Here is a 14,136-nt window from a genome sequence, read left to right on the forward strand (position 1 = left end):
CCATCTGATTCCAAATACTGAATTTTTACAACTGACCATTTTCTTTTTAACTGTTCTTGATTGGACTTAGATGGTTAGATCACCCTATAGGTGTCATTTTCAGGATACCATCCATTCAACAGTGAGGCCCACAATTTGCAAGGTATGGATTGACAAACAAACATACACGCTGAAGGTGATTGTATCACAACTATTTATGAACTGGTGGTAAAAGTAAATAGTAATCTTAGCCTACCAAGAACCAAGGTGTCCCATATCGGTATCGGTTGGCGTAACGGTACCCTCCGAAACCAATACGGATACGGGGGCGTAACAGCTCGTAACGGCGCAAAAAAATATGAAAAAATATGGATTAAATCCGGAATATTCTAAGCATTCCAAATATGCATTCATTTATAAATTGGAACATGTTTATGGTGGTGTAACGGTCCACTCTTTGGTGAGAAGTTGTATCGGACTGTCTGATGAATTTATGAACCAGATAACCTGAATTTGACTACAAAATTCATATATTTAATTTTCTAAATATATAATTTATATACTTAACAATTTGATATCGTTTCTCCCAATAGTTTTTTTAAAAAAATGAAATTAAATTTAGGTAGATGGCATTGCCAATTTGGGGCCAACTTGGAGGACTAATCCATGCCCCAAATCAGCCTCAAATTCATGCAATTTATTGGCATTATCTGACACAGGACGTGAATTTAAATATGATATGCAAGATTGCAGGCTTAGATCACACCAATTCAGAAACAATCACACAAATTCCACATCCCACATGAAAATCTAAACATTCAATTAAAGGGGAATCTATGCGGGTCCAAGCCGACACAAGCTAAGACTGGACCAATAAAATTATAAGCCAAACAATGTCAAAGGGAAATAAAATCAACTACTCATGCATAAAAATCAGTCCCTAATCCAAGGGATTCTCTAATTTCAATTCAAGGAACCCTAAGGTGATAAAAAGGGGCAAATCAATTAGGGATCATGTAATATAGGGTTAGGATTCATGAAAAAACGGCTATGAGAGGATAAAAGAGGATAAAAACCTAAGCCAAAAGATGATCCCGCATGTGGACAGCAACAATGGCCCAGACGGACGTGCGTGTGATCCCGGCCGCAAGTGTGGGGCCCACTATTCAGAAAAAGGCCACCTTGGCCCTGGTTGGCCAGGGATGGACTCCAAAACCTCCAAATCTCAGCTCGATCCAATGTATGGTTTGTGCGTGGTGCTCCGCCAAAGTTTCAGCTCGCCTGCGGGCCGAAATCTGGAAACCTGCTTCAATGAAGAAATCTGATGCAACAAAAGGACAAATTCGAAGTACGGATGGTGGGGGAAGATGGAAAAAAAATGATGGAAGATGAGGGTGAATTGGGATCGATGTGGCTTCGCACCACGGTAGTTAGCCCTTTGAAAAGGGAGAGCTTCGCACCCACTTTTGAATTCTTCCACAACTCACGAAGAGAGCAGAAAAATAAAGCAGAAATTTTTTATTAACTTCAATGAATGAAAAGAATTACAAGGGGTGCCTATTTATAGGGAGAACCCTATACCCAAAAACTCGAACCATGTGCGACACCTATTACTTGGCGATGAAGTAAACTAAAATAAAAATCAAACAAGGAAATCTAAAGCGTTCACGATGTTCTAAATAATAACAATAAGCAAAACCTAAAATATAAAACCAATCCGACGAGTGGGCCACGATCATGAGATCCCATGGTGGGCTTTACTTGACTATCGGACCACTTTTCTGAACCAAAACTTGTTTCTAGCTAGGAGGCCCTCCCTGGACGTCGTCATCGAGCCAGATCGATGGTGGGGTCCTTCTGCGTACGTACGTGCGTAGGGGTGGTGGTGTGCGGGCGTGCGTGTGCACGATGTCCTCATCAACTCTCTCCGGCTGCGAAGATTTCGCCACTGGCGAAATAAAACTCCTGAACCGTTCTAGGATGTCTTGATCAAGTCTCTGAAGCTCCTCCTCAGTGAGCAACGCGCTGTCCGAAGTTGGGCGTGACTTCCATTTAACTAGGTATTTCTGAAACTCGCCATCCGACGTGGAAATTATCTCATGGTCCAAGATATCCTCTATTTCCTCTCTGGGTGTGTAAAGGCTAGGTATGGGAGGCAGAGGCTGGGATGAAAGGTCGGGAAGAAGCCATGGATCAAAGGGTAAGATTGGGACATCAGGATGGGTGGGCGAATGATGGGGACATCACGCGCACATGCGCACTCACGCCGCCCCCCTACGCACGTACGTATATAGAAGGAGGACCCCACCATCGATCTGGCTCGATGACGACGTCCAAGGAGGGCCTCCTAGCTAGAAGTCAAGTTTTGGTTCAGAAAAGTGGCCCGATAGTCAAGAAAAGCCCACCATGGGATCTCATGATCGTGGCCCACTGTCAGATTGGTTTTATATTTTAGGTTTTACTTATTGTTATTATTTAGAACATTGTGAACGCTTTAGATTTTCCTGTTTGGTTTTTATTTTAGTTTACTTCATTGTCAAGTAATAGGTGTCGCACATGGTGCGAGTTTTTGGGTATACGGTTCTTCCTATAAATAGACATCCCTTGAAGTTCTTTTGATTCATTGAAGTTAATAAAAAAATTCCTACTTTATTTTTCTGTTCTCTTCGTGAGTTGTGGAAGAATTCAAAAGTGGGTGCGAAGCCCTCCCTTTTCGAAGGGCTAACTACTGTGGTGCGAAGCCACATCGATCCCAATTCACCCCCATCTTCCATCATCGTTTTTTTCCATCTTCCCCTACCATCCGTACTTCGAATTTGCCCTTTTGTTGCATTAAATTTCTTCATTGCAGCAGGTTTCCAGATTTCGGCCCGCAGGCGAGCTGAAACTTCGGCGGAGCACCACGCACAAACCGTACATCAGATCGAGCTGAGATTTGGGGGTTCTGGAGTACATCCCTGGCCGACCAGGGCCAAGGTGGCCTTTTTCTGAATAGTGGGCCCCACACACGTGCGGCCGGGATCACACGCACGTCCGTCTGGGCCATTATTGCTGTCCACACGCAGGATCATCTTTTGGCTCAGGCTTTTATCCTCTTTTATCCTCTCATAGCCGTCTTTCATGAATCCTAATCCTATATTACATGATCCCTAATTGATTTGCCCTTTTTTATCACCTTAGGGTTCCTTGAATTGAAATTAGGGAATCTCTTGGATTAGGGACTGATTTTTATGCATGAGTAGTTGATTTTATTTCCCTTTGACATGGTTGGCTTATAATTTTATTGGTCCAGTCCTAGCCTGTGTCGGCTTGAACCCGCATAGATTCCCCTTTAATTGAATGTTTAGATTTTCATGTGGGATGCGGAATTTGTGTGATTGTTTCTGAATTGGTGTGATCTAAGCCTAAAATCTTGTATATCATATTTAAATTCATGTCCTGCGTCAAATTTGGTATCAGAGCCTAGGGTTCTTGTAGGGGAATTCATTACATGTTTAGGGTTTGGTTGTTTATGTCCATTAGGCATCAATTCTCATCATATATGGCTGTTTAGAAGTCCATAAACCCTAAAATAAGCTGCTGAAATTTTCTGTTATCCCCTTATTTGAATTATTTTAGAAATTAACTTAGTTTTCTATTTCTAGGTTTAGAAACTTTCCTTTTCTGTTTTTTATAAATTAATTTTTTAGAAACTTTCTTAATCTATTTTTAGAAACTAATTTCCTTTCCTTTTTCTTTTTAGAAACTAATTTACTTTCCTTTTTCTTTTTTAGAAACTTACTTTCTATTTTTAGCAACTTTCCTTTTTTCTTTTTCTTTAGAAACTAGGTTGTTTTTTTAAAAAACTTTTCTAATTTGTTTTTTTTTTAATTATTTTAGAAGCTTTCCTAATTTGTTTCTTTAGAAACTTTCCTTTTCGTTTTTTAGAAACTAGGTCGATTCTTTAAAAAAAAAAAAAAAACTCTTATATTTTGACAACTATATTGCTGAATTTTGGTTGACACCCTGTATTAAACATGGAACAATTGCAAGAGTCACTAAACAAGTTGTCCCAGAAGTTGGAGTTTATGATTAAGCGTTTGGAAATGGACCAATGCTTTGAGCAACTTGATGAACGCATTACCCGACTAAAGACCATCGCCAAGACAAACCCCACCATTGGGGTATATGTTCAATCTCAGGCAGGTGGCCTGAAGGATAGACCAATGAATGGAGTTGGCCAAGGAATCAGTTATGGGCGTGCACTTGTGTACCCACCCCATGAGGGATATCAAGACCACTATTTTGAGGGGTATAACATGTGCAGTCTTGTGACTGGAGAGAGTGCATCAAATGTTAGTGTAGAGTTACCCACTGAGGTCATTCCGGTAGTGGATGAGTTTCGTGATGTTTGTCCTGATGATCTACCGGATGAGTCCCCTAGGAGGGATATAGAGCACACAAGAACATGGGACATCGTAATACCTACAACCAAGTTTGTATTGAATAATTTTGTCGATAGGTCCACAGGTCTCAGTCCTCGTGAAGTCGTTACTAATTATAAACCTAGGAAACTTATTGATCTTGTCCCTATGTTACTGTCCCATAGGCCGTCAGAGTCTGCAGAGTCTTTTGCGCATTACATTCATTCATGCCATCAAGAAATCAGCAAAAGATCATGACTAATAATGAACATTGCACATTTTCTACAGACCAGTATAAATGTTTCAAAGGATTCAATATTGGGGACTCTGTGATGATCTACATCAGGCCCAAGCGGTATCCTTCGAGGACCGTTCGTAAGTTACACGCGTGTAGCGCTGGACCCGTCAAAATTATAAAACAAAACGGTCTCAATGTGTATGAGGTAGATCTTCCACCTTCCATGGGAATTAGTTTCACATCCGATGTGGAAGATTTAGTTACTTTTCAGGGGACCACTGATACTTTGTCTGGCCCTTCGCCCACCCATCTTGATTCCCCATATTTATCTCTTGAACCATGGCCCCTTCCCAACCCATTTTCCCAGCCTCTACCTCCCATATCTATTTTTCCTAACATTTCTTCCCAGCCTTTACCTCCCATATCTATTTTTCCTAACATTTCTTCCCAGCCTCTACCTCCCATACGTACCCTTCCCAACCCATTTTCTCAGCCTCTATGTCCCATACCTATCCGTCCCGACCTATTTTCTCAGCCTCTACCTCCCATATCTACCATTTCCAACCCATTTTTCCAGCCTCTACGTCCCATACCTACCCATCCCGACCCATGTTCCCAGCCTCTACCTCCCATACCTACCCGTCCCGACCCATCTTCCCAGCCTCTACCTCCCATACCTATCCTTCCCGACTCATTTTCCTAGCCTCTATCTCTCATACATAACCTTCACACACCCAAAAAGGAAATAGAGGATATCCTGGACCATCAGATAGTTTCAACGTCGGATGGCAGGTTTCAGAAGTATGTGGTTAAATAGAAGTCACGCCCAGCTTCAAACAGCACGTGACTCACTGAGGAGGAGCTTCAGAGCCTTGATCCTGACATCCTGGAGCGGTTCAGGAGTTTTATTTTGCTAGTGGCGAAATCTTTGCAGCCGGGGAGAATTGATGGGGATATCACGCGCACACGCGCACTCACGTTGCCCCCCTACGCACGTACGTACATAGAAGGAGGACCCCACCATCGATCTGGCTCGATGACGACGTCCAGGGAAGGCCTCCTAGCTAGAAGTTAAGTTTTGGTTCAGAAAAGTGGCCCGATAGTCAAGAAAAGTTCACCATGGGATCTCATGATCGTGGCCGACTTGTCGGATTGGTTTTATATTTTAGGTTTTACTTATTGTTATTATTTAGAACATTGTGAACGCTTTAGATTTTCTTATTTGGTTTTTATTTTAGTTTACTTCATCGCCAAGTAATAGGTATCGCACATGGTGCGAATTTTTGGGTATAGGGTTCTTCCTATAAATAGACACCCCTTGTAGTTCTTTTGATTCATTGAAGTTAATAAAAAAATTCCTGCTTTATTTTTCTGCTCTCTTCATGAGTTGTGGAATAATTCAAAAGTGGGTGCGAAGCCCTCCCTTTTCGAAGGGCTAACTACCGTGGTGCGAAGCCACATCGATCCCAATTCACCTCCATCTTCCATCATCTTTTTTTTCCATCTTCCCCCACCATCCGTACTTCGAATTTGCCCTTTTGTTGCATTAGATTTCTTCATTGCAGCAGGTTTCCAGATTTCGGCCCGCAGGCGAGCTGAAACTTCGGTGGAGCACCACGCACAAACTGTACATCAGATCGAGCTGAGATTTGGGGGTTTTGGAGTACATCCCTGGCCGACCAGGGCCAAGGTGGCCTTTTTCTGAATAGTGGGCCCCACACACGTGCGGCCGGGATCACACGCACGTCCGTCTGGGCCATTGTTGCTATCCACACGCAGGATCATCTTTTGGCTCAGGTTTTTATCCTCTTTTATCCTCTCATAGCCGTTTTTCATGAATCCTAACCCTATATTACATGATCCCTAATTGATTTGCCCTTTTTTATCACCTTAGGATTCCTTGAATTGAAATTAGGGAATCTCTTGGATTAGGGACTGATTTTTAAGCATGAGTAGTTGATTTTATTTCACTTTGACATCATTTGGCTTATAATTTTATTGGTCCAGTCCTAGCCTGTGTTGGCTTGGACCCGCATAGATTCCCCTTTAATTGAATGTTTGGATTTTCATGTGGATGTGGAATTTGTGTGATTGTTTCTGAATTGGTGTGATCTAAGCCTGAAATCTTACATATCATATTTAAATTCACGTCCTGCGTCAGCGAAGGGCTGGACAAAGTATCAGTGGGTGCCTGAAAAGCAACTAGATCCACCACGTTGAATGTGGAACAAATTCCCATGGAAGGTGGAAGATCTACCTCATACGCATTGAGACCGTTTCGCTTTATAATTTTGAAGGGCCCAGCGCTACGCGCGTGTAACTTACGAACGGCCCCTGGAGGGTACCGCTCGGGCCTGATACGGACCATCACAGAGTCCCCAATATTGAACTCTTTGAAACGTCTATGTAGGTCTGCAGAAAATTTATAATGCTCATTACTAGTAGTGATCTTTCGCCTAATTTCTTAATGCAATGAATGTATGTGATGCGCAAAAGACTCTGCAAACTCTGATGGCCTATGGGACAATGACATGGGGATAAGATCAATAGGTTTCCTAGGCTTATAACCAGTAATGAGTTCAAAAGGACTTAGACCTGTGGACCTATTAACAAAACTATTGTATGCAAACTCGGCTATGGGTAGTACGGCGTCCCATGTCCTGGTATGCTCCCCCACTAAACATCGAAGTAAACTCCCTAGGCTCCTATTAACCACCTCAGTCTGGCCATCGGTCTGAGGGTGGTAGGCAGAAGAAAACTGGAGCCTAGTATTCATCATGTGCCATAGTGTCTTCCAAAAGTAACTCATGAATCTCACGTCACGGTCAGACACTATGGTTTTTGGTAACCCATGCAGTTTGACAACCTCACTAAAGAATAGCTTGGCAACATGAGAGGCGTCGGAGGTCTTAGAATAAGGAATGAAGTGGGCCATTTTAGAGAAACGGTCCACGACAACGAATATGGAGTCATGCTTTCGAATAGTCTTGGGAAGTCCAAGCATGAAGTCCATACTGATGTCCTGCCAAGGGATGAATGGGACTGGCAAAGGTGTATATAATCCTATATTCTGTTTCCTTTGCTTTGCCAGTTGACAAGTACGGCATTGCCCTATAATTTTGGTCACGTCCCGCTTGAGGCTTGGCCAATGAAATCTATCTTCCACTAGGGCAATGGTCTTGTCACGACCGAAATGACCTGCAACCCCCCCTGAATGTAACTCCCAGACAAGAAAATCGCGAAGGGAGGTGCGTGGTATGCACAAGCGGTCACTCCTAAACAAATATCCGTCCAAAATCAAATACTCACTGTTAGCTCCTGACGGACTCTCTAATAAAGACATATACACAACTCCAAAATCTGGACACTCAGAATACTCTTCTTTGATGCGCTCAAGGCCCGTAACTTTAATGTTCATGGAGTTGAGTAATGCGACTCGACGACTCAACGCATCGGCAGGCTTATTCTCTACATCGGCCTTGTGCTTAAGCACAAAAGTGTACTCTTGAAGGAATTGAACCCACTTAGCGTGCCTGGGGCTTAATTTCTTTTGAGAGTTCAAGTATCTTAAGGCCTTGTGATCTGAGAACAAGACGAATTCTTGCGGTAACAGGTAATGTCGCTAATGGCGTAGTGATTGCACTACCGTGTAGAATTCCTTATCATAGGTGAAATATCTTCGCTTTGCCTCATTCAGTTTCTCACTAAAAAAGGTGATAGGGTGCCCTTCCTGGCTAAGTACTCCTCCTATGCTAACTCCTGACGCGTCACATGCGACTTCAAAAGCTTTTGAAAAATTTGGAAGTTGCATGATTGGAGCTTTCGTCATCTTGACCTTTATCTCCTTGAAGGCCTTCGAGGCGGCCTTTGTCCATTGAAACTCTCCTTTTTTTATGCAGTCCATGATGTGAGCCACAATGGAACTGAAGCCTCGAATGAACCGCCTATAAAAAGTGGCTAAGCCATGAAAGCTGCACACCTCATGAATATTATAGGGTTTAGGCCAATTAACGATGGCCTTGACTTTCTCGGGATCCGCCGATACGCCCTCAGCTGACACAATATAACCTAAAAAGATCACAATACTAGACAAGAATGCGCACTTCTTTAGGTTGGCGTACAACTTCTCGGCCCTAAGGATCCCACAAACCTGCCTCAAATGGTTGAGGTGTTGCTCCTTAGTCATTTTATAAATCAAGATATCATCAAAGTATACGACCAGGAACTTCCCCATGAAGGGTCTCAACACTTGGGTCATCACACGCATGAAAGTGCTTGGGGCATTAGTTAACCCAAAAGGCATAACTAGCCACTCATATAGCCCATCCTTCGTCTTGAAGGCCGTCTTCCACTCATCACCAGGGCGTATACGGATTTGGTGATACCCACTTTTGAGGTCGATTTTTGAGAAGATAGTAGCATTAGCCATCATATCTAGCATGTCATCAAGACGTGGTATGGGAAATCGATACTTGATTGTGATTTTGTTGATGGCCCTACTATCAACACACATCCTCCATGTGCCATCCTTCTTAGGTGTAAGAAGGGCGGGCACGGCACACGGACTCATGCTCTCTCGAATGAAACCCTTCTCTAGGAGTTCATCAATTTGCCTCTTCAACTCAGCGTACTCCTTCGGATTCATTCTGTAATGTGGGAGGTTTGGTAGAGTTGCCCCAGGAATTAAATCAACGGCATGTTGTAAATCCCTCATAGGGGGAAGCTCATTTGGTAAATCATCAGGAAAAACATCACGAAACTCATGTACTACCTGAATGGCCTCAGTGGGTAACTCTACGCTAGTATCTAGTACACTCTCCCTAGCCACAAGGGCGTATATCATCGAGTCCGCCTCCGTCTCTCGCTCAAAGTCTTTGGCATTCAAAATATGGAGCAGTTTGGACTTGGACTTTGACTCCACTTCTTTTGGGCCGCTCACATCACTCTGTGTGGTGAACTCTTTTCCAGTTGTATTCTTGGGTGGTAGAGGATTTAGCTTGACCTTCATGCCCTCAAACCAGAATGTACACACATTTGAACGACCAAATATGGTAACATCCCTGTCATAGAGCCACGGCCTACCCAGAATGACATGGCCCACATCCATAGGAACAACATCACACCAAATTATGTCTTTATAAGATCCGAACTGAATAGGGACAAGACAGCGGTGCAAGACTGGAATGGATGTTTCATCAACCCAGGAGACTCTATAGGGCTGAGGATGGGCTTCCAGCTTCAAGCCCAAACGACTCATAGTGCTAGTCGATGCCACGTTGGCACAACTACCACTATCCACAATCATCTTACAGCTCTTTTCCCCACATTTTGCATAAGTGTAGAAGATCGTGTTGCGGCGCCATTCATCAGTGTTCTTGGCTTGAGCTAGGGAGCAACGGACAATTGCGAAGGTCAAAGACTCTTGTGCTCCCTCTTCCTCATCACTTGGGGTTCCGACTGGCTCATATTCCTCCTCCTCACTATCACTCTCTGGGGGCACTACTTCTACTTGCCCATCAATAAGGAGTACTTTGGTGCCCTCTCTCGTGCCGCACTGGTGAGCAAAGTGACCAAACCCCTGACACCTAAAACACCTAGTGGCCCCACTTCCACGTGAACTAGACCCGACAATCTCTTTACCCTTATCATCCTTAGGTCTGGGCTGAACATTAGGGGAAGGTTTGTTTTGGAATCTCGTGTTAGGTCTAGCCCCAGAGGGGTTGGCCTTAGTACCGGATTCGCGAAAGTCAAACCGCCTTCCCACAGATGCTTTAAGGTATTGTTCGACATCTAACACTACTTGGTACAACTGTTCGATAGTGTCTATGTCTTTGGCGAGCAATTCTCTCCTAATGTCAGGACGGAAGCCCATTTTAAAACGAGCAAGGATGAGTACGGGGTCCTCATCAACCTCACAGCGGGTCGAGTACTCTTTGAATTTCTCAATATATTCAGCAACACTCATGGAACCCTGTCGAAGAGACTGCCACTCCTCAATCAACCGCATGCGATAAGAGAAAGGGAGGTACTTCTCTTTCCATGTTTCTTTCATTTCTCTCCAATGGACTATTGAAAATTCCCTCGCTCTTTCTTTTTTTCGCTCAACCGTCGCCCAAAACCTCTTTGCTTGACCCACAAGCTTCATCTTGGCGAATCGGACTCGTCGAGCATCCGACATATCATACCACTCAAAATAGTGGTCCATATCCGCCAAACAATCTAAAAAAGCTTTAGGGTCCAAGTGGCCATCAAAAGTAGGGGCATCTACCCTAACTCCCTTAAGGAGTTGTGCATCTAGGTCATATTGATCATGATGTCCCTCACGGGGTGGGTGCACAGGTACGCGCCCATGACCAGCTCCTTGGCCGCCTCCATTCCTTGGTCTAACCTCCTGACCAACTGCCTGAGATTGGGCATCCTCCCCAGTGGTGGGGTTTGCCCTGAAGGAGGCCTCTATTTCTTCGAAGCATTTATCTGTGTTGTTCCAAATGCTTATTCAAGGACTCAACTTGCTGGGCTAACTTGGCCACTGCTTCTTGTAGTTGTTCCATGTTTAGTGTGGGGTGCAAACCAAAACCGCGACCCGTACGTGTGGGTATACACTGACTTACTCAACCTAAGGACCTGCTATGACAACTATATGCGTCTAAAAACTAAATGACCCTACGAGACTCTATATGAAGGAGACTACACACTGTTACTAAAATTCAAGTATATATGATGGACTGCATGCATGAAGGACTCAAACAAACTAAACCCTAAACATTTGGTGAATTCCCCTATAAGAACCCTAGGCTTTGATACCAAATTTGACTCAGGACGTGAATTTAAATATGACATGCAAGATTGCAGGCTTAGATCACACCAATTCAGAAACAATCACACAAATTCCACATCCCACATGAAAATCCAAACATTCAATTAAAGGGGAATCTATGCGGGTCCAAGCCGACACAGGCTAGGACTGGACCAATAAAATTATAAGCCAAACAATGTCAAAGGGAAATAAAATCAATTACTCATGCATAAAAATCAGTCCCTAATCCAAGGGATTCTCTAATTTCAATTCAAGGAACCCTAAGGTGATAAAAAGGGGCAAATCAATTAGGGATCATGTAATATAGGGTTAGGATTCATGAAAAAATGACTATGATAGAATAAAAGAGGATAAAAACCTGAGCCAAAAGATGATCCCGCGTGTGGACAGCAACAATGGCCCAGACGGACGTGCGTGTGATCCCGGCCGCACGTGTGTAGGGCCCACTATTCAGAAAAAGGCCACCTTGGCCCTGATCGACCAGGGATGGACTCCAAAACCTCCAAATCTCAGCTCGATCCGATGTATGGTTTGTGCGTGGTGCTCCGCCGAAGTTTCAGCTCGCCTACGGGCCGAAATCTGGAAACCTGCTTCAATGAAGAAATCTGATGCAACAAAAGGACAAATTCGAAGTACGGATGGTGGGGGAAGATGGAAAAAAAAAATGATGGAAGATGGGGGTGAATTAGGATCGATGTGGCTTCGCACCACGGTAGTTAGCCCTTTGAAAAGGGAGGGCTTCGCACCCACTTTTGAATTCTTCCACAACTCACAAAGAGAGCAGAAAAATAAAGCAGGAATTTTTTATTAACTTCAATGAATGAAAAGAACTACAAGGGGTGCCTATTTATAAGGAGAACTCTATACCTAAAAACTCGCACCATGTGCGACACCTATTACTTGGCGATGAAGTAAACTAAAAGAAAAACCAAACAAGGAAATCTAAAGCGTTCACGATGTTCTAAATAATAACAATAAGCAAAACCTAAAATATAAAACCAATCCGATGAGTGGGCCACGATCATGAGATCCCATGGTGGGCTTTTCTTGACTATCGGGCCACTTTTCTGAACCAAAACCTGTCTTCTAGCTAGGAGGCCCTCCCTGGACGTCGTCATCGAGCCAGATCAATGGTGGGGTCCTCCTGCGTACGTACGTGCGTAGGGGTGGTGGTGTGCGGGCGTGCGTGTGCACGATGTCCTCATCATTATCCCACTTATAAATTGGTGGACATTTATTGGATAGTGAATCATGAAAAAAATCAAAAGGCCCTATTTTAAAAAATAAGCGTCCACAAATTAACAATTATAACTATTCAAACAATTTGATTTTGGCATTGTGAGTTAGCATCTATAGTTCATAATTTAATTAGTAAATTTTAAGTTAATACATGTCTTGTATACAGTTTTTTAAGGGCCCGAATTAGGCGGGACTCGGATTGTGAAGTGTAGCACATGAGTGTCAAAGTTTTTTAGGCCCCACCGTGATGAATGTGTTATATCCACACCGTCCATCCATTTTGCCAAATAATTTTGGGGCATGAGCCCAAAAATGAGGCAGATCCAAAGCTCAGGTGGACTGCAGCATAAGAAACAATAATAATTAAACGTCCGCCATTAAAAATTTATTGGGGGCTACAAAAGTTTTAGATCAAGCTGACATGTGTGTTTTCCCTTCATCCACGTCAGTGTAACCTAATTAACAGGGCAGAGCACGTTAAAAAACAAATTTAAAGTGCGTGGCTGTTCATGGTTGTGAAACAGCCACGCAGTCCATTCCGTTTTCGATGCCAAAATGAAAAAAGAAGAGAGAGGGAAACCGAAAAGAAAAAAGAGAGAGAGAGAGAGAGAGAGAGAGAGAGAAGAAGAAGAAGAAGAAAGAAGCTGCGGCCGAAGCCGCAGCTCACAGCCACGCGGTCCATTCCGTTTTCGATGCCGGAAATGAAAAAGAAGAGAGAGGGAAATCGAAAAGAAAAGAGGGAAAGGAGAGAGAGTGAGAGAGAGAGAGAGAGAAGAAGAAGAAGAAGAAGATGAAGAAGAAGAAGAAGCTGCGGCCGCAACCACAGTTGTCCGAGAAGAAGAAGAAGAGGAAGAAGAAGAAAAGGTATGTATTTTTTTTCCTCTTTTTTTTTTTTTTTGCCCATAACAGCCGTTACGGGTCAGTAACGGCCGTTACGCCCGTAACAGGCCCGTATCGGCCGATACGGGTACAAAAAAGGGGAACGGCTGATACAGCCCCGAATCGCATAATGGTTACCATCGTTACCGATACGTAACCGATATGGGACACCTAGCCAAGAACATAAAATGCAGACTTTTGTTAAGCAATCATATTGCAGACATATATCAGCTGATCTTAGAGAGTTTATACATGTGCGTGTGTTATATGAGCATGTTAAGGGCAATTGACTAATTTTCTCTCAAGCAATGTTGTTGTGACCGAAAAGAAATAAACACGGTGGAAACAACTTCCGTTTTTTTCTCCATTACCCAAGAATCAGTTCGGTTATTGCTATTTATAGAGAAAAGAACCTTAGTTATATTTGTTAAGCCACATCATGGCTGCAGTTGATGAGTCTCAATCACTCATTTTCACCACAGAAGTTTCTTCAGATAGAAATATGGCATATTTCCGACTACAAGGCAATGGAATAACTGCCAAATGACTCATTTGAAGTCAAATTGATTTCAGAAAGGGAA

General features: G+C 43.3%; 1 protein-coding gene across 2 annotated transcripts in view; it reads right to left on the reverse strand.

Annotated features, from left to right (window-relative positions):
* Window positions 1-14,136, reverse strand: part of LOC131255626 (inorganic pyrophosphatase TTM2-like) — a 49,437-nt gene that overhangs the window by 18,246 nt on the left and 17,055 nt on the right. The gene's annotated exons all lie outside the window — the stretch shown is intronic.

The sequence above is a fragment of the Magnolia sinica genome, chromosome 9, assembly GCF_029962835.1.
Source record: "Magnolia sinica isolate HGM2019 chromosome 9, MsV1, whole genome shotgun sequence".
NCBI classification, from domain to species: Eukaryota; Viridiplantae; Streptophyta; class Magnoliopsida; order Magnoliales; family Magnoliaceae; genus Magnolia; species Magnolia sinica.